The 21,079-nt window shown below is 30.4% G+C and overlaps 1 protein-coding gene and 1 long non-coding RNA gene across 5 annotated transcripts in view; one reads left to right on the forward strand and one right to left on the reverse strand.

Moving 5' to 3' along the window:
* Positions 1-2,744, reverse strand: part of LOC145963550 (uncharacterized) — a 188,727-nt gene extending 185,983 nt beyond the window's left edge. For both annotated transcript variants that reach the window (XR_014436195.1, XR_014436196.1), the window contains exon 1: positions 1,360-2,744. This is a non-coding gene — a long non-coding RNA (uncharacterized LOC145963550). The remainder of the gene's footprint in view (positions 1-1,359) is intronic.
* Positions 1-21,079, forward strand: part of Dop2r (dopamine D2-like receptor) — a 213,744-nt gene that overhangs the window by 53,091 nt on the left and 139,574 nt on the right. The window lies entirely within an intron of this gene.

The following is a 21,079-nucleotide window of genomic DNA, read 5'->3' on the forward strand; positions in this document are numbered from 1 at the left end:
GCCACTCACGTTTCGAAGCGTTTTAGAGAAAATCGCTTGTGTTTCATAAATCCTGCTATGCTGGAGCACTCGGCTCAGCAGAGTACGTCACACAAGGGTTCTTCGGGAAAAGCTGAAGATTTTAGGGGAGCGTGAGAGTCGTGCGAATTTCGTTTGTCGGCTCGTTGAGCCTTATAAAAGGTCGATATGATCTTTTGTTTATACATTTCTACAAACTCATAATAATTAAGATTGCGCATTTCCACAAAAACTAAATCAATTATAAAAGAACGTGCATGCAATATTGTTATTATCTACGTAGTAAGAAAGTTTGTGATAAATTTATAAAAAATTTTTCTTTTATTTGATTTCTTCAACTTTGATAAATTTGATTCGTAAAAAGTATTTGTGTAATTTAATTTCAAGTTATAACCATAATAAATAATTATAAATTATGTTTTACATTTAATTATTCGCGTGCACCAAATAGCAAGATGTATTTATCAAATATATTTATCAAAAACAACTCATCCATAATTGCATTTATTTATTTATTTCAAGCATTTTTGTATTTTATATATATAACTATAAAAATATGAATTTAGATACCACAAAGTTCATATTAAGAACCGGTACAAAATATATTTTATTACCACATTATATATTATTACTGCAAATACAAATTCTTACTGTTATGAGTTACAGAAAAAGACTTTAATCTTTCGACTTTAATCTTGCCATTTGTCTGATATTTATCTTATACATATAATTATTGTACAACTATTATTTTGAGATTTAAAGATAAAGGAATTTAGCATTCACTGGTACGATGCAGAAGTTATAGTATACAGCACATGTTGTAATTTATAACTTACAAATATATCCAAATTATACGCATATTGAATAGTGTCTAAAATAATTAATATTTTAAAAAATAATATTGCGCGAATAGAATTTTCTATTTGTTCTATGTGAGCAGATATTTAACAAAACAATTACATTATATTTGAAAAATGCTTATTTTGTATTAATTTTTTTATGAGATAAATAAAAATTTAATTTGTATGTAACTAATTTAAATGTCCATAAATATACATATATATATATATATATATATATATATATATATATATATATATATATGTATGTATGTTTATAAGCAATATTTAAATATTTTATATATGTATCTTTAAAAAATATTAATTACTACAAATATTTTATTAAGTGCTTTAAATAATTTAAAATGAAATTTTAAATATTTTATATATGTGCACACACATACTTTATGTTACATAGTAATATGAAATGGATTATTACCATGGAGAAATATATATGCTTAATTTTACATCTAACAAATAAAAAATGTTATAAATTACTCACTCTAGGTTGTTTCGCCGTCGTCCAAAACTATTCTGAGTCTTCTTTTCTTCCCTTTTGCTGTTTCTTCGTTGCACTAACACCATATTTATACGACATTTACGAAAATTGCACGATTAATTACGATCACGCATATATTTATTGATAGAATATAACGATCGCGCGATACTTTGTACGGCACTCCCGACACTCCCGACAATCGCGAGAGAGGAGACAGGGAGAAAGGGAGAGAGAAAAGAGAGGGAAATAAATATAGAGAGAGAGAGAAAGAGAGAGAGAGGGACGCGCACTTTATTATATAAGAATAAAAGAGCAATTAAATTACGACGCTCTCGACAAAAATCATGCGACCAAATTTATTCGCTATTATCTCTGTGTTAACAAATACGCCCGTATTTTATTGTCGGAGCAATTTTGCGTTGCAAGTGAATATACAAGTAAAAATTAAAGCTGCATATCTGCGGACAATATTCGGAAATATACGTAGTTAGATTTGTCAATCACCCATATGACAAACTTGGATTGAATAAATGTCACGAGATGCGCGCCTAGACAAATTAGAACGATGTATACGTAAACGCCGAATTTATATATGATGCAAATTAATCAAGAAAGATTGGTAAAGTAAATTAAAATACCGGATTAACGACAGCCTCACTTTATTAAATTCCAATCAAATTAAACGCCGATTTTAACATTGTTCGATTGGGAATCTATCGATATTGCATCCTGTACAATGTTTCATTAATTGAAAAATGTAAAAATATATATATGCATATAATATGACAGCGACTTTATTCCGATACTACGCAATACTACACGAATCGAGTTAAGATTAGTTAAGACACAAAAGATTGTTGAGAAATAAATATTCGAAATCTAATATTGCAAGTACAGTAAATTTTGAATGCATAAAAATATCGCAAAATATATGTTCTATTAATAAACAATCGATATATCATGCTTTTTCTTTAATCGAATGAAATTACGTCGCAATTCCGTTTTACGTCTCGTTACTTTTTATCGCGAGAATAATCACTTTCGTGTACTGATAACCGTAATTGTAATAATTATGGAGGAGATCGCGTTTTATAAGGAATAATACAAGTGAAACCGCTTCGCAGCGTTGCCTACTGGCTCAAGTGTCGCCGCACGAATGACAAGGTCGCGCGCGACACGTAAATAACTGCGCGCTACCTGTCGAAAGACGAAACAGCGCCACGAATATACGTGTATATGATAGTTAATAAATCGTCGATGGCAAATTTCTTGCCATCACAAAACACTACGGTACAAGATAAATGTATGCAGAATATCCTTCTCTCAATTCCAATCAATAAGTTATTAATTATGATTTTTTAATTACTTTAGCTATTCAGTCTTAAAATTTGTACATCACTAGGCGTTTTTGATCGATAAAATCATTAAAAAATTACACGAAGAAGAATTGGAAGCGCCAAATATATTTGAATTATATTTATTTTCGCAATGAAATAATGATTAATAGTTCCCTGTCACTTCAATTTTTATTTCAAATAAATGTATCACGAAAAATATTTACTCTGATAAATAATCGTCGTTTCGGCACGTTTATAAATTGTCCATTGTTAATTGATTGTAAAAGGAAATAATATATATATATTGTTGCCTCGACTTAGGTTATAGGTTATCAATCACAAGTACCTTACGGTATCTCTCTCGCGATTGTTTGATAAATAATATTCATCGATAACGATACACGAAATATCTCGTATCTTTCCACTCGAGTGACGCCGCGCGAATGACGTAGCAAACACGTAGAAAACACTCAGGAATTTATCTTTTTCGTTCGATTACGCGCGAAGTACGTGTTCGGTAACATGATGACGTATCGCTTTGTCGTCACTCGCGCGGCGACCTTCAAGCGGTGAGGCCGATATTACATTCGTCTTACGACAAATTTTTTAAGCACATTGATTGGCCGCGGGATAATAATTTTTTGAATCTTTAAAAACTTTCTATCCCGCAGCCAATCAATGTGCTTAAAAAATTTGTCGTACGACAAGTATAATATCGGCCTTACATTCGTCTTACGACAAATTTTTTAAGCACGTTGATTGGCTGCGGGATAGAAAGTTTCTAAAGATTCAAAAAATTACTATCCCGCAGCCAATCAATGTGCTTAAAAAATTTGTCGTACGACAAATGTGATATTAGCCTGACCAGGGTTTGTAAATTCCTTTGTTAAAATTTCTTAGCGCCATCTAGAAGTTTGCCTTAAGATAATATGAACTATCTTCCGAAAAACCAACATGGTGGATCAAAATACGATAGATCAAATACAAATAAATAATGTTAAACGCTTAACGCTTGACACTACAATTGACAACAATATATTGTAACACGTGTCTTCCAGCGTATTTGACCTATCGTATTTTGTTTGATCCACTAAATTGATTTTTCAGAAGATAGTTTATATTATTTGAAGGCTGAGACTTGTAGATGGCGTTACTAACGCCGGTATAAATTTAATAAAGGAGTTTATAAACCCTGAGTGTGACCTACGCGTTTCGCGTGTCGTCGTGTTATCTATCGAATTACGATCGTGAAACGAATAGTGTACTATTCCTAAACGCGATATTCTCTTACGAACGATTAGCTAATTGAGAATTCATAAACGTGCCACAGTTATTAGTGATTATTTTCTCGCGTAGTGAACTCTTGTGATTGACCTAACCTAACCTAAACCGAGGCAACAATTTATCAAACCAGGTAATTCTTTTGATATATATTAATTTGAAGAATCGAAATGAGAGACGAAGGATAGAAACACTATAAATCGTTGTTTGCAATATTTAGAAGAAATAATGATTTCTTTAAATGTATTTGATATACTTTAAATATATGTTGTCTCTCGTGCTCTCTGAATTTTTGGCCATTTCGTAATTTTCGAATCGATAAAACTACATTATTAAACATGATAATTCATGAATCGAGTGATTACAGAAACAAAAAACGATATATCAACGATTTATTAATGATTAAATTTGAATTGAAGGAATAAAATTCTGCATATATTTATTTTGTATTATATAAAATATTTTGTCATGACGACGTAATTAACTATCATACATTCGGCATTCGTTTCTTGTAGCGTACTATTGTACGCAGTTATTTTATTGTCATTCGTGCAGCGAAAGATGATGAACAATGATGCGAACTATTTTGCATATCGTTTTATTATCCTTCGAAATACGGTGATTTTCTATAATTATTACAAATTAACGATTAGTACGCGCAATTGATTAATTCTCGTGTAAATGAAATATAAGAAAATATGAGAATATTTTGCGGAATAAATTGCGACAACGGCTATTTCTTTATTTAAGTGATATATCGATTGTTTATTAATAATATGTATTTCGCAAGAATTATGCATACGAAATTTACCATACTTGCAATATTAAATTCCAATTATTTCTGATAGTTTAGCGCATGTTAAAACTCATTATTAATTCGATTCGTATAATATTGCGTAGTATCGGAGTGAAACTGTTGTGTCTCATATATATATATATATATATATATTTCATATTTTTTTAATTACTAATGAAGTGCATTGTATAGAATACAGAACGGATTGATTTCGAATCAAACTATATTAAAATTGACATTTAATTGGAAAATATGATAGATATTAATCTCATCTCATTATTATTTTAATATTTCTCAATTATATACTACATAAATTCGGCATTTATACATAATTGTCAATGGTAATCTAGCTATTTCTTGCGAAACTTAATCAATCGAAATCTATTTTAGGAACAATTGATAAATGTAACTATATAAATATATATTTCCAAATATTGTCCACATATATATTCATATTTTCAACTTTAATTTTTTATTTATTTACTCGTGTTACAACGCAAAAGATGCCCTAACATTAATAAATAAGATGCGAACGTATTCGTTACTAACAGAGGTAGAATTACTATAGCGAATAAACTTGGTCACGTGTTTGTCAATGCCTAGCGGATCGTAATTGCTCTTTTTATTATTATATAGGACGATTGAAAACGAGTGTATAAACTTTGATAGATTATTTGAAAGGTCATTCTCTAAATAAAAAATGGCATATGAATATAAAATATCTTGTTCTTTATACACACGCAGTTACAGAAGTTGTAAAATTTTGCTGCTATCATAGTAAAATCAAAACAATGATTTGTAAACAATTGATGTATTGTATTTTTTTGTTTCGTTTTGATTTCTCAAAAGTTATCTCTTATCAAATATATGATTTTATTATGATAGCAACAAAATTTTAAAACTTTTAGAACTACATAAATATGAAGAATAAAATAGTTATATTCATATAATATTTTTTACTTAGAATGATCTTTCTTCAATTTGTTAAAGTTCGTTACATTCGTTTTGAATTACTTTGTAAAGTGCGTGCCCCTCTCTCTTCTCTCTCTTTCTCTTCGCATATGATTAATGTTGAAAGTGCTGTAAAGTGTCGAGCGATCGTTACATTCTATTAATTAGTATACTCGTAATCACATAATTGACTGTGCAAATTTCGTGAGTGTAGTATAAATTATTGTCTAAGTGCCAAGAAGAAACAGTAAAATATGAACAAAGAGAGAAGAAAGAAATCTCGGAAAGTTTCGAGGCGATTGCGAAACAATCAGAAATGAGTAATTTATAATATTTTTAATTTATTATTTGTAATAATTTTAAATATAAAACTAATTGCATATGAGTAGTAATCCATTTTATATTACTCTTGTAATATAATATATGTGTGTGTGCACATATATAAAATATTTAAAATATTATTTTAAATTAGTTAAATCATTTTTAATAAAAAATTGTGTAATTAAAATATTTTTTCGTAGTTGTACATAAAATATTTAAATTGCTTATATTTATGTATGATTTATAATACTTAAATTAGTTATATACAGATTAAATTTATATTTATCATATCTTTTTTATATATGAAAGTTTATATCTAGAAAAATTTGTCAAAAATATGTAATTGTTTTATTAAATATTTATTTAAGGAACAAAAAATATTTTAATACGTGCAATAATTACTTAAAATATTAATTATTTTGGACACTATTTTATATAAAACTTGGATATATTTATATGTTACAGATTTTACTACGTGTTGTGTACTCCGCTATTGCGCATCATACTGGTGAGTGTTAAATTAATTTTTTATTAATTTTTTATAAATTCGCCAGAAATAATAGGTTTTTAATAATTATACACACCCACCTACTTACACACACACATATACATATATATATGTATATATATATATATATCTTCTTATGTTATACATATATATATATATATATATATATATATATATATATATATATATATATATAACATAAGAAGAGATAAGAGAAATATTAAAAATTTCTTTTTAATTGATAGTTTTATTTAAATGCGGTTTCCTCTTTTTTTTGTAATTTAATCGCACATATGTAGATCGTGATTGACAGCTATAAAGTTTGTTGCTCTTACAAGTCAGATATATTCGATTTGTGTATAAATTTTTAGATCAAGCATTGCAGATTCTGTGTATATTAGTCTGTCTTTCATGTCTGTCATGTGAAAATCAATATCCTTATCAACCCTTTAGCTGTCATCAAATACGTGGCAAAGATCATATTTCGAAACCGAAAAGATACTGTCATATCAACCTATTTTCTCGCAATTCAGAATGATAGCACGATAATTGTTTAAAAGCAGCCAAAATTAAGAAATATAATGATATTATTATAGTTACTATATGCGCGAGAACAACTCGACCTATATATCATAATCATATAATTAAAATTCTCAAATTTGGTCGGTAGGATAGCCGACTAAGCACATTAAGTAAAATGATGATATAGAGTCAAGCTAGTCTAGCATCGTGAAATGTCTAAGAGCATTTTGTGAAATGCCGTGACATTGCTAACGTGGCAGTTATAAATAACTGATGTTGCAGTCTTAATCATATGATTAATTATATAGTCGCAAATACAAAATGGCTATGATAAAATCATGATGTAAATTTATAAACTCTGATGCTTTTATATTTATTTTCTTTCTTTTAATATATATATTGACAAAAAATTTTGCATATATTTAAATATTCTTAACACTTAGCGACGACAAGAAACATCTCTTTTTTTCGTATCTAATTTTATAGTTTAATTATTTACTTATGCGCGATATGTGTGCGTCCAAAAATTTAAAAGTTTTACATAAATTGATATATTAAAATATTTATGACATGGATATAATTTTTCGAAACAGTTAAATAAAATATTCAATATATCGTTTGTTTGCATCTTTATAAATGTAACAAAATATTGATTTTTTAAAATATTTATGGAAGAATAGCTGCAAAATGCATTTTCAGTTTTCAATATTTTTACTTCGGAAAAATTTTTCTCTGATAACATAAATCAATTTTACAATATTTCAATCTAGATTGCTCCTTTAGGCCGAGTAATTAAATCGTAGAAAATTTCGTAGAGAGTAATCGCTCAGTACTATTAGAGGTTAAAGGGACTTGTTCGGGGTGGCAGTGCCACGGTTAATGCGCGGTCCCGCTTCCCAAAACGATGTCCCACAGGAATCGATACGCGGTCGTAGCACCCTATGACCATCATCAAAGGCATCGCATTTCGGATGGCAAAGGGGAAACCGCTGTAACCAGTAGGAGGGGACAATTCGCCGTCAGATACGTTCATTGTTTTCTCGTACACTAGTGTTAAAAATAGCACGTAATCGTTCCTGTGTGAATTCTCCTATTTTGTGAGAAAACGAGACAAGATTAAAAAGAAGAAGAAAAAGAGAAAGACAGAGAGAGAAAGAGAAAGAGAGACACGAGCCTTCTCGAGCCGCCGACTTGTACACCTGTTGATGGACGTTCCGCCTACAGGATCAAAGAGATTCCATTGCCGCTGCCGAAATAGGCTCCTGGGATGACTTTCAGCGCGTCTCCCACGAATAGCAAGGCGTGTACTCCTCTCAAAAGCTAGCCGCTTTGCTTGAAAATTCGAGTGACTGAGAAATCTTGTTAACACCCGGCAATGTAGATGCTCGCGGAATGACGAAATAACGTTTCGTGATTTAAATATCAGAGACATGGTAACGTGCCGATGTGGATCCCGACGTGTCTAAATTTTAGATTTAGATGGCTCAGGACACGCCGACTTTTTACAATGACAGTGCCAAGTAGATTACGCTTTGCGCTTTGATGGATTAAAATTTCCAACTCAATTACAAGCAAAACGCGAAATGCGTTTAAATAATTTACTATAATTTGCAATTTACTTCAATAATTCGCAAAAGGAAATTTTTTCTAAATAATTAATTGATTTGTAAAGATTTTGTTATTTATGACGACGTGAGATAATTAATCGAGACAGCAGATAAACATTCGTGCGTACACATATTTGTGTGTGTTAAACTTATATAAAATAAAATTGTTTATTATCTGGAGATAGCATGCGATTTTTTAAAGTTATTGCGTTTCGGCGATTCGACGAAATATTTCAGAGTTCTTTCTGAAATATTTCATCGATTCAAAATTGAAAAAGCCAGGTGAATTTGGCAAGTAACAATAACAACTCCGAGTAAAATGGTTAACTCCAGCTAAAATATATCCTGGAAACTATCTGTAGATATTTTACCGTTTTCTTTCTTACAAAATATTGCTCGCGGAAGGAAATATTAACCTGATAAAATCTTTATCGAGTCTGCACGCGGATACACAGAATAAAAGAAGCAAAGAATAAGACACAAGGAAGAGATCTCTCTGGTTATAACGGGTCAAAGACATTTTTATTTTCGTGATACAAGCGAGAAAATCTTGTGATGAGCCAAATTAAGAGGAGAAAAGGAGAGAAGAGAAATAGACGGAAATTAAATCTGGCGACTACATGTTCATTGTATAATTGATCCGGCAACATATTTTCTCTAATTGACTCTTTATTTGACGATGAAACTTTTTGATTGATCTATCAAAGAATATTGTAAGAGAATGTTGATAGATTTTTTAACTGTTTATTAATCATAAAAATAAAGTTTTGAACATTTTATCATTTTTACAATTGTACGATTATTATTATAAAAGAGAACGTTATAAGCTGATTATTTAATAGTAAATTCTTCGCGAGAATTAGCAATTATATCAATTTTTTGTAAAATACTGTTTTACACGCGAAATTATGGATAATTTTGATTTATAATATGGCATATGCACAAACATGAATCTTTATCACATATATATTAAATATATATAATTATACATTACATTAAATATAATATTATGTTTCATCCAGCTTTATTTTCAATAATTGAATAGTATCGTTTAGCGTAATAATTTCGCAGAATTTGTTATATGCAAATTCTCTAAATAATTTATTGTAATTAGAAATTTATTTATAAATAGTCAAACATTCGTTCATAAACATGCTTATAACTATTTAACAGCTGGATTAATTGTAAAGCATGACAAATAATTTTGCAAAATGATACTTTGTTTATTGTCGCATTATATATAAATTTATTGAACATTTTGGATTGCCACCAAGTTTCCGAAATTCAAATCCATAAAGCCATCAGTCACACGGATTAGACGAGACTGAAATCTAACACTAGCTAATACTACCACGGTGATGTCCGACAACGTGACTGAATTTCCTGCGGCTTTCGAATCTGATCATGCAAATGTTTCTACGTGTATCGCATGCGTACGCGTGCAAATATAGTTTCGTAGTTTTTCACATCTATAAAACATGTATAAAATGTATAAACATGTATACATGTAATAAAAATAATAATGAATCTATAGTGAACATATAAGAATTAGGCTTATATAATTTTATTTTATATTTTCCAAAGAAAATAAAACTTCTATTTTTTTAAAAATATAATTATCTTTTTTAAGAAAAAAGAAATGCATGATATAAATCAAATTAAATTTTAATTAAATATTATCATATCTAAAATTTTCTGATATTAATAACAAATTAACAAAATAATCTTGTCCATATCTCTCTCTTCCTGTGCTCCACTTAATAAAAACTAATAATTTTATTAATTGCTTCTTGAAAACTGTGGGTTAATATTGAAATACATTACTCCGAGATATTAAAATATATTTCACGAAGCAAAAGTTGTTCATTGCTATCTCTTCGAGGAAGCGATTGAAAGTTCCTCGACAATTTCTTCTCCCGTGAGATTTTTTTTTTTATATTGAACCTCACCTGCGCTTCAATAATCAATTGCACTTAGCATCTTCCTCGACGTAAATGGAATCGGAATTATAAGTCTTGGTAAAATCATACCGTTCGAATTTTCTTTACCTTCTCGTCTGATAATGAGTTATCTTCATTTTCAGCCGCTCTACGCATTTCATTCTTGCAGGAAAGTGCTTTCTTTTAGTGATGAAAAGCTGAAGCAAAAACAAATGGCATATAATTTTATTTTTGCTCATCAAAATTCTAATTAATCGGAGAATAAAATAATATTAAATTATATGTATTACGTTCTTTCGTCAGATATTAAATTAAAATAGTAACAATCGCGTACGCAGATTTACATATAACAGCAAATACAACAGTAACGTAAATCTTACATTTTTTAAAGAAAATTTATACTGTATACATATATTTTATGACAACATTTTGTGGTCGAATGACGGTAATATTTTATATCATTAATTTTCATTTTCACACGATCAACATGTCTAAGAAATATACACGTAAATATCTAGACAAAGGTGAGACGTGGGGGCGATGCATTCCGGCCGTTGCTACGGGACTTCGGTTGAGACAGAGATTGATGGGAGGATATAAATACCGGCGAAACGTATTATTACGCGAGTACGAGAACGCTGTCGCGGGATGGTTTTATGTGCAGAACTGTTCGATCACATCCCCGTAGCTGTATTTCACAATATAAATCAAACAAAATGAAATCGCGGCGAAATAAAGCCTCCTCGATGCACAAGATGAAGATCGTGTCAATAAAAACGAAGTGAAAAAGTCTATATGTCGCCTATAGATATTCTTTGCATTTCGCATCGTTTTTTTATTTTGACGTAAAAGAGAAGCGGCAATTTCAATTACATAAATGATTACTTCGATCGTAAAGATATACGATTACAAAGCGTAGGAGAACTCTAATTACGAGCTTTCGTAAAGTAAATTTATACTTAAAAAAAAAACGTTAAATATATAGAATATTAATGTACGCTAACGCGATACTTATTTATTTAGATGGTTTTCATTTTTCTTTGTACGACATATTATTTAGTAAAAGTGACAAAAAACGAGACAGATTTCTTACGCAATTTATTTTATATGCAAATTGCTATTATACATATTTTACGATAAAAAATGCATATTACAGTTAAAGTTAATCGAACAAAGAAACGCTTTTGATGACATATAAAATTATAACGCAGTTACGTTTCAAAAAGTTTCTCAGGGAATATTATTTAAAAAGTGTGTCAATTGCAATTTTAAATATTTGAATAAATTAATAAATGTTGCAATTTTAAATATTTGAATAAATTAATAAATGTCTTTAATCTGTAATCGACATATTAATGAGACAAGTATCGTACGTTTAATCATCGATCTAATTATTTTTATAAATTAAAAGATAAATAAGAGACTTGATACATGCATTGATCGTGTAATTGAAAAATGAACAATTTCTTAGAGCGCCTCGTATTTTCAAGAATAGCAACCTTTTCTCGGAAAGTTTTTTGTTGAAACTTTGCTGTCAAACTTTGAAATTTCGAAAAGTACCATCCCACCGAGCTTGCTCTTAAACTTCACCCCCTCCGAAATGCCGAGTTTCTGGATGCGACTGACAGAAACATTGCCGCTATTACGCGAAGGTGCGGTGCAACTCCCAAGGTGCACGGTATGTGCCCATGAATCCACGTGTATATAGGATCTTCTATCTCGTTCCAAAAAGTTTAAATGCGGTTACGTGTCTCGGAAAGCGGACGATGCGAACGTTTGTTTTTCCATTTTGTCCCTCCTTTCCCCTCCTTCCCCTTCTCTCTTCGGAATATATCGCCAGTTGAAACCGCGAGAAGCAATAAGAAGGATTCTGCGAGCGGAATTTATGGACCAAGAAAAGAAGAACGTTCCGCTTTCAGGTATTCCGTCCAGTTTAGTGACCGGTTCTCATCCCTTTTCTCCACGTGCGAGCTTGGAAGTGAAACAAGTCTCAATGTCACCGGCGGTATATAATCTCCTGGCTGTCCTCAAGTAATATTTGTCGGCGCAATGCGCCATAAAACTGCCTGTAAAACTCTGATGAGATATTTCGTGTTCTGTTTCGCGTGATCAAAATTAAAGCTGAGAGATCACGGTGAAGGATTTTTACGTCTTTGTTTATTTACGTTCGCATTAGGAACTTGATTTTTTTTGAAGAAGATATTTATTTCTCACAAATCGTCTCGCTGTTTCCAATTTTTTTAGAATATACAATAATGCTTATGTGTTATATATTTGAGAGACAAGACATTGTTCTGTTACTTTTAACGATGGCCATTGTGTAAAATAATATAAATGGCGATAATATATGTATTATGCAACGCGATGATTGCGGAACTTATTATTAATATTACATTAATCGCAAATTATTTTGCAAGATCTGGAAAGATATTATGCATTTCATTAAAACATATAAACGGCGGCCTGGTTCGCTATACATTGACTCTATCTACTTAATTAATCGCATTGATAAATACATTGACTCTTATCTTAAAACCGAATTTGAATAATATCCGAATTAATCTGAATAAATTGATACTACGCTATACGATAACAGCCAAGTGTCTTCGCTATTCAACACTGTATATTCTAGATTATACGAGATTATATAAGTCTAAAAATAATTAGTCGATTCTTTTAATCCTCTTAAATTTGCAATTAGATTAATAGATGATGAACGCTTTTGTTGAATCTTCTGCATTTGTTCAAATTTTTAATTTTATTTGTTAAATATAATTCTAAGTATTATTATTATTGATTTGCCAATTTTTTATTCATATGCATACATGTCAAATTTTTATTCATATGCATACATGTCATATCTATTTTTTTCCGTCTCTTTGGATTGTTTACTTGTCGCATATTTTTTAGTAAATTCTTCATTGCAATACGTGCTATTATTTATGATGAACGAGTCATCGGAAAAATTTAAATTGACAATAAGCAACTGACAAATGACAAAAAGACAATTATTGACAAAAAGAAATGGATGATTTTAAAATCGTTTACTTAGTTTATTAAAACTTATTCATGTTCGCAAAAAGTGTTGGAGTTATTATAACGAAGCTATAATTTCATGCTTGTTCGCAGCTCGTTACTGATTTTAGTACTTCGTAATTTTCCGATAGATTTAACTGGGTCTCTTCGACCGTTCATTAAAGGCAGCAAATGGAGGCGTAGATACGTACGTAGATTAAAATGTAGCGCGCTGTGTGTGTGTGTGTGTGTGTGTGTGTGTGTGTGTGTGTGTGTGTGTTCTAACAGCTGTTTTCTCGGAGGTCTGATAATGGCATGGGTGAGACTGGTGTTTCGGTGCGCATCGTAAAATTTTCTGCTATCGAAAACAAAAGAGTGATCATTTTCTCTCCGAATTTCGAAAACGTTATTCTTCGTCTATAAATGATAGCACGTATCTATCTTGACGCCGATCGATATGGAGAGTATAATATATACTGAAGATAAAATAAAATATAAAACTTCATCTCTGGCTCAAGGAATTCATGCATCTCTGACTTTTTATACGTTCGCTGGCACATAAAGATGAGATTACGCTAGGAAAATTCTCGTTATTATTACGATGCATAATACGATCTTATCTCAAAGAGCTGTTTCAATTTATTCTGTTTTATTATGTACATCGTCATTTATTACTTTTCAATGTAATTACAGCCAATATAATTGTAACTAAGATGCATAACAACTGTAAATATATGTACATAATAATAGTTATACAAATTAAAATTAATTATAAAAATACCAGTATTACATGGTATTTTGCAAAATAATATCTTTCAAAAAGAAGAGTAAATATGACTACATTGATAAAATTATTGAGGTGTGCAATATAAATTGTTTAATATTTTATTATATAAAATAAATTTTAAACTTTTATACTGCAAATAAAAATTATTCAATAACCAATCAAATTATTATATCAATCAATTAAATTATTCAATAATAATTGTTTAATATAAAAGAATGGTTTACATAAAATCACAGAATAAAACGCAACATTTGCAAAAAGAATTATAAAAATTAATTAAATTAGTAAAAATGGACATGCACAATTTATAATCTACATTTTTAGATATGTAAAAATTGATGTACATAATATATATTAATATTTTGCAAAATATATGTTATAAGAAAATGCTAATCATTGTAAAGATTATATTAATGAAAACTTTTTACGCACACATATTCGCTTTATATAACATATAATCAAGTATTTCTTCTTTTATTACGATATCTTTTACAACGTATTTTTTCTTTTACAAGAAGTGATTAATACTGTGAATTAATATTGTACTAATATGCGAATATCGTTAAACGCGAGTAACTTTACGCGGTTGTACCTCGTTGAATTTTAGCAATAGCACAGCGATTCACTGCTAACAAGCGATACTGATACGAGGTTTCTGTTAACAATACCGTTAGATTTAACGGTAGTGCGCGTTCGTATAGTAATCAGTTAACAGTATGTTATGCTAATAAGATTGAAGTTTATACGAGATTTGCTTTGTTAACTGTCACGCTCGTCTGCAGCCCGATAGTTCGTGAGACTTCTTGGGAACTAAACGCGTGCATTAATAAGGATCTTCATCTCTCCTGGCAACTGTGGCGAGTTGACGCAAAACGTAAGTTAGCTTCGCGGTCTAAAGTACCGCTTAGCACGCTCGGGGGACGGCCCTGCCACTTTAATCTTTCTTGTTCTCTTAACGCTTAACGTGAAAGGGCCGAGTACAAAACTTTTCTCGCAGGAGCAATTTTTTTCAAGCTGAACTTTATCGATCTAATTACGTCAGTTTTTTCTCGACTATTTTTTTCCTTTTATTAACATCAATCGCTATATGCGCTGTTACAATTTATTAACGTCTGACATGGCATGTCAGTTGCCTGGGAGAAAAACAAGACTGCGAATGCGATTCGATAAAAGTTTCGAACTTTGTTCCAGCCTTTCTTCTACGAAAATCATAAATGCGTATGTAAGCAGAGATCCGTATTGCGGCAAGCTTGAAAATTCGAAGCACGTTTCGATCAAGTTAGCGATATATGTCTGGAATTCTTGTAAGCGATCTGAATTTCTGATAAAAGTCAGTGTCATTTTAGTTGCTTGATAGGAGGAGTATAAGGAAATAAATATAATACTGTATATATTAATCCAAAGACGATTAAATGAGTAAATATGGATGTTCTTATCAATTTAAATCTCATATATGTCTAATTACAAACTGTGCAAAATAACTTAAATTAAGAGAGATTTTAAAATTAATATCAAATAAAACCGAAAAATATAATTATCTTAAATTATTAACGAGAATATGAAAATTTTCTATAATTACAATAATTATAACTAGGATTATCTTTTGTTTTTATTATAATAATTATCTTGTCTTTATAATTACTTGTCGCGCAAGCATGAAATGCAATGCATACTTGATATGCGAAATTGTTAAACTTTATATATTGCAAAAGATAAAAATGTAGAAATAGTATGGAACAATACTAGCAAACTCAACCCGTGCTTCGCTTAGGTGTGAAAATTACGCATGCATGCGCCCACGAATCTCATATTTGAGAATTCGAACCGAATACACAAACAAAAACTACAATATTCTTATGTAAATTCTGCTTGAAGAAAAGTCAGCTCGCAAACACACGGCATAATATTCCACCAGCATGATTCTCTTCACGCAGACAAAATTTTTTTCATTGATCAAACATGCAAAATCCAGAAAGAATACTGCTCAATATTACATTACATGCCAACGTAAAAAGATGAAATAATAAGATTATATTAAAATAAGAAAAAATAGAACAAAGTGATTTTTATATCTTATATATATAATGGATATATCTTCATCGAAACATTGTGATGATAAAGTTTATTTGCTCAGTTTAGTATAGAGTTTAATATTATTTTTGATGCTGAAGTTGAGTACATAGAAATATTGTTGAATTTTCTGCGTGAGAAATTATTTTTGAAAAAATTATATAATTTTAACTTATGCTATAAAAATGTATAAAACACATCTTTTTATAATAATTTTACAACATATTAGAAATTTTTCATCTCCTTAAAATATTATAAATTGATGATATATATAATAATATTTATAATATTTATAATTATTTTTAATCGTATTAATTGTTTGCATGATCTATTCATCTTTAAAGAAAAACGTTTTCGCAAAGAAGTGTTTTTGTTGTGTTAGCGGGATTAATTGATAAATTTATCGTTCTGTTTTTAAACACTCTGAACAAACGTTAATTATAGTGATATTTTTAAACGTAATTCTTTTTCACGAGAAGGCGAACCGACTGCGTATAATGCTATTTTTCTTTCCTCTCCACTGTAATGGCTCGTAAACGTCTATTATTTGCAATCTTCATTACTTTTTATCTTCAATAATACTAAACGTGAGCAATTTGTGAAAAATATTGCATTTAAGAATTAAAAGTAATACATCTAAGAATTAAAATCAAAGCTATCTAATAAAATTATAAGATTAATGTAAAAAATCCGAGGATTTTTGATAAAATCATCAAAATTCAAAACATAAGAACCAACAAAATTCTCATAGTTGTAAAATTGCGCCCTTACATTTACTAAATTTTGTATAGCATTAGTAAAATTAATTTTATATTAAACAAGTGAAGCCATGTTGGTGAGCCAAACTTTTAGTGGTTTTCAATACCGCCGAATTCCGTACGGATGCCCGCCGAGAAGTCGGGAGATAGTGAAATGGAGCAAAGCGGATAATATAACTCATGCTCGAATGAGTTTCCGTGTGAGCCAACCTGACGAAAGTTAATATCGAGCAAATTTGATTAAAAGTTTCGCGTAGGCAAAACCTGTCGATCGATGAAGGATCTTTTAATCTTGCGCTATGCTTTCCTTTCTCATTTCGAGTCTTATAGTCTTTTTTCGATATTATGGACTTCGTTCATTATGAATCAACAGAGATACTTTTAAGTAGCGTAAGTTTCGCGAGTAAGTTCTATTCCGATATCGACTGAAGCGGTTTAATTCCTCGGTAGATTTGCGCTCCATTCTCTCGAGACTAAGTAATAGCATCGTTAAAAATGGCGTCTCTCTCTCTCTCTTAAGAATGTAATTTATGCCACAGATCCGATGCGCACACAATACAATCGATCTTCGAAATTGATTTGCTTTGCAATTAATGCCAACAGGCAATTTAATTTCGTACGTCAATTATTATGCATATATATATAACAACTGTAGCTGCACATATGCTACTTTTTAATTTAGCAAAGTGGAAACACTGCTATTGTCTTGAAGCAATATTTAAGAGATATGTCTTACTAAAGTTAAGCTGTGGCTTCCATTTTCCTGTCAGAATAGTTCCTCACTCCTTAAGAGTGAAGTAAAATGTTGGGAATGGAGGATTAGCAAACATCTATTTGCCTTAAAACATTTGGTGAATCTCTGTGATTTCTCGAGAAATGAAATATGTTATCTGTTCTCTCATACATGCTATAAAATTGGTTCATAAAATATGTAATGTAAAACGAGTCTATGATATGAGACAAGTTTAGATTGAGTTTCCGGAATTCTTGACACAGTACTGATATATATTAAACATGAAGGATCGTACGAAAAGATAAAAAATGTAAAATAAATATTTTAAATATTTTTACACATACAAAATTCTAAACTCTTGTGTAATAAAATCATATTTTTTGTTTGATTTAAAAAAATTTAATTAAAATCTGACACATTAAATACAGTAAAAATTCTTACTTCTCGTTTTATTTTCATAATTTTTATTTGTATGAGATAAATCTAGCGATTGCGTGAATTCTTGATCAGTATCAATTCCTCTCGTCTCATTCCGAATTCGTTATAAAGTTTTAAGCTTGGTTTTAAGTGTCCTTATCGCGTTAAATTAGTCGGGCAGCTTTAAAAGGCGCCTCGTCGCCTCAGAAGCCACGAAAAATAATCCCGCAATGAAAAAAAACGGAATTTTTGCCTCGCTGTGAGGCATGCTTCGAGGAGCTTTTATACGCGGTTGTAGCTCGGGAAATAATGTTTGCGACGTGTTCGAGAAAATTGGCGGTGAGAGAGAGGCGCGAGAGACGAAGAATTCAAAGGCTCTTTCTTTAGAGGGGAGGAAAAAATGCAGAACGAGTCGAGGGACGTATAAAAGATGCTAATGCTTCGCCAAAGTTTTCGCCCGTCGTCGTTTTTCCACCGCTCTGCGAGGGAGTTTAGACTTTTCTAAGAGTTTCTAAGCGAACAGCAGTGGAGCGTGTCGGCTTTTTTTCGACAGTTGAATAAAACGAGCTCCGTAAGCGATTCCGCTGTCTGTCTACACTTACATTTTATCCACTTTCTTCACTGTTTTAATCGAACTTGTGACTGAAATACGTAATGTATACTCGGTATGCTAAAACTCTCTCCGGGATTTATCATCATTATTAAATGGCAATGAAAAATGTCAATTTTCTTAATGACTTTGTTTATTATCGATGAATAAATAGAGCAAGTCAGAATTTATCTTTATTAGAATTTATTTTTAATTAAACTGATTGAGAATTCGACAATAAGAGTTAAATATTTGTTTGTTATACATTTATATATATCAAACTATTTATACATTTTTGATAAGAAATCAACTTTTATTGAAATGAATAATTATATAAATGACAGTGACTGACAAATAAAATAATTAAAAATTAAAAATTTTATCTTATTAATATTTTTTTGTCAAATTTATATTAATCAAATAATTACATTATATACATATATAGTAGATTTGTACAGATTTTTAATTCTACAAAATAAAATAAGTAGTGCTACTTTCGTGATATTTTAAAAATGGGACTTTCTTAGAAATATATACCACTTGAAATATTGGAAAAACCTTTACAAGCATTTCGGGTCGTGAAACAGTTATTACATATAGTTTGGATGACGGATAAGCGAATGTATACCCGACGTAACACCCACGTACCATATCATCCGTCCCACCGGTATATCGAATATCTCACAGTCAGTAAACAGGCAAGATTGCGGGAAGACACATTCGAGTCATTCGCCAAGACATCTCAATTTTATCATGGCGAAGAAAACGAGAAGAGAATAAAAGTAAGATTTGCTGAAATTTATATTTTCCAGCGAATATTTCAGTATTTTCCAAAAAGAGAAAGAGAAGAAAAGAGAGCGAGAGAAAGTATTTTTTTCCATTTCATATTTGACTTATATAAAATGTAACTGCTCTTTATATAAAATTAATTTTTCAACGATTTATTAAATAAAATTATGAACAAAGAAATCCTGTACGACGCTTCGAACTCGTCGAAGTTTATTATTACTGGCGTGATCTAATTGCTGGCGTATATCTAATTGAAATAAAAGTTCTGTGTTTGTTATTAGATGTAAAATTTTACTACTGCGATTTATTTGTTTACGGTCGCATGTTCATCAACGAAAGCGAATAGACACCACATTTATGTTACACTTATTCCTATCGTTTATCGCTGTCATAAACGTCACGAGGTGTTCACTTCCAGGGGAATTTAAATTAGTCGGGTTATGACTGACTGGCTTGTATACGATATAATCTACTTTTTACATGCGTACAGGCGCTGTCTTCATACGCGCGCGTTGGCGTTATTAAATCCTTCGAATAATACTATCTATATATCATTTATTTCTCTTCGGTTTCTGTTTACAACAGGAAGTATAAAATTTTTATATTTACACAATGTCGATCAAAACAAATCATATCATGAGTCGCGTTATTAACAGAAACTCAGTTAATAATTTTTATTATTAATTTCAAATAAATATAATGGTTCATAATTGTAAAAATTCAAACTTTAAAAAAATATCTTTTCTACACAGTAAAATTTATATATGTATATAAATCTGAAAAAGTTGCTTAAACTTTTAGACATTTAACATCTTGACAAGTTATAGAAAAATTCATCTAATTGTTCTATTATCAACAAAAGATTGATATAAAAAATAATTTCAAGTAACACCCACCCACAGATTATACGCTTCCTATAAAAATAATATCTTGTATGTAACTCAGAATATAAATCTAAATAAATTTGATATATTCTTCTTTTCACGTTTGTGTATTATATACAATTCAATGTCGTTACATTAAATGTATGAAATTAAATGAGATTTAAATGCATTTAAATATTTTAGAAATTATACATGTAAGCGAATGCATTAATGGATAATCGGACGTCTAATCGCAAATTGTGTATTAGAAAGTCTCTGAGGAAAAATAACTAGCTGACTAATAAAGAGATATTAAATCGATCCGCGCAAAAAAAATCTTCTCGCGCGCGCGCCTCTGACACGTCGGAAATAGCCGGTGCGACCGAAATGTTCGCTGGCTCGTGAAACGTGTAGACGCGTCGAACCGTTCCAATGACGA

The sequence above is a fragment of the Camponotus vicinus genome, unplaced genomic scaffold (genome assembly GCF_025532165.1).
Source record: "Camponotus vicinus isolate PSW18456_S1 unplaced genomic scaffold, iyCamVici1.0 SCAF_12, whole genome shotgun sequence".
Taxonomy (NCBI): domain Eukaryota; kingdom Metazoa; phylum Arthropoda; class Insecta; order Hymenoptera; family Formicidae; genus Camponotus; species Camponotus vicinus.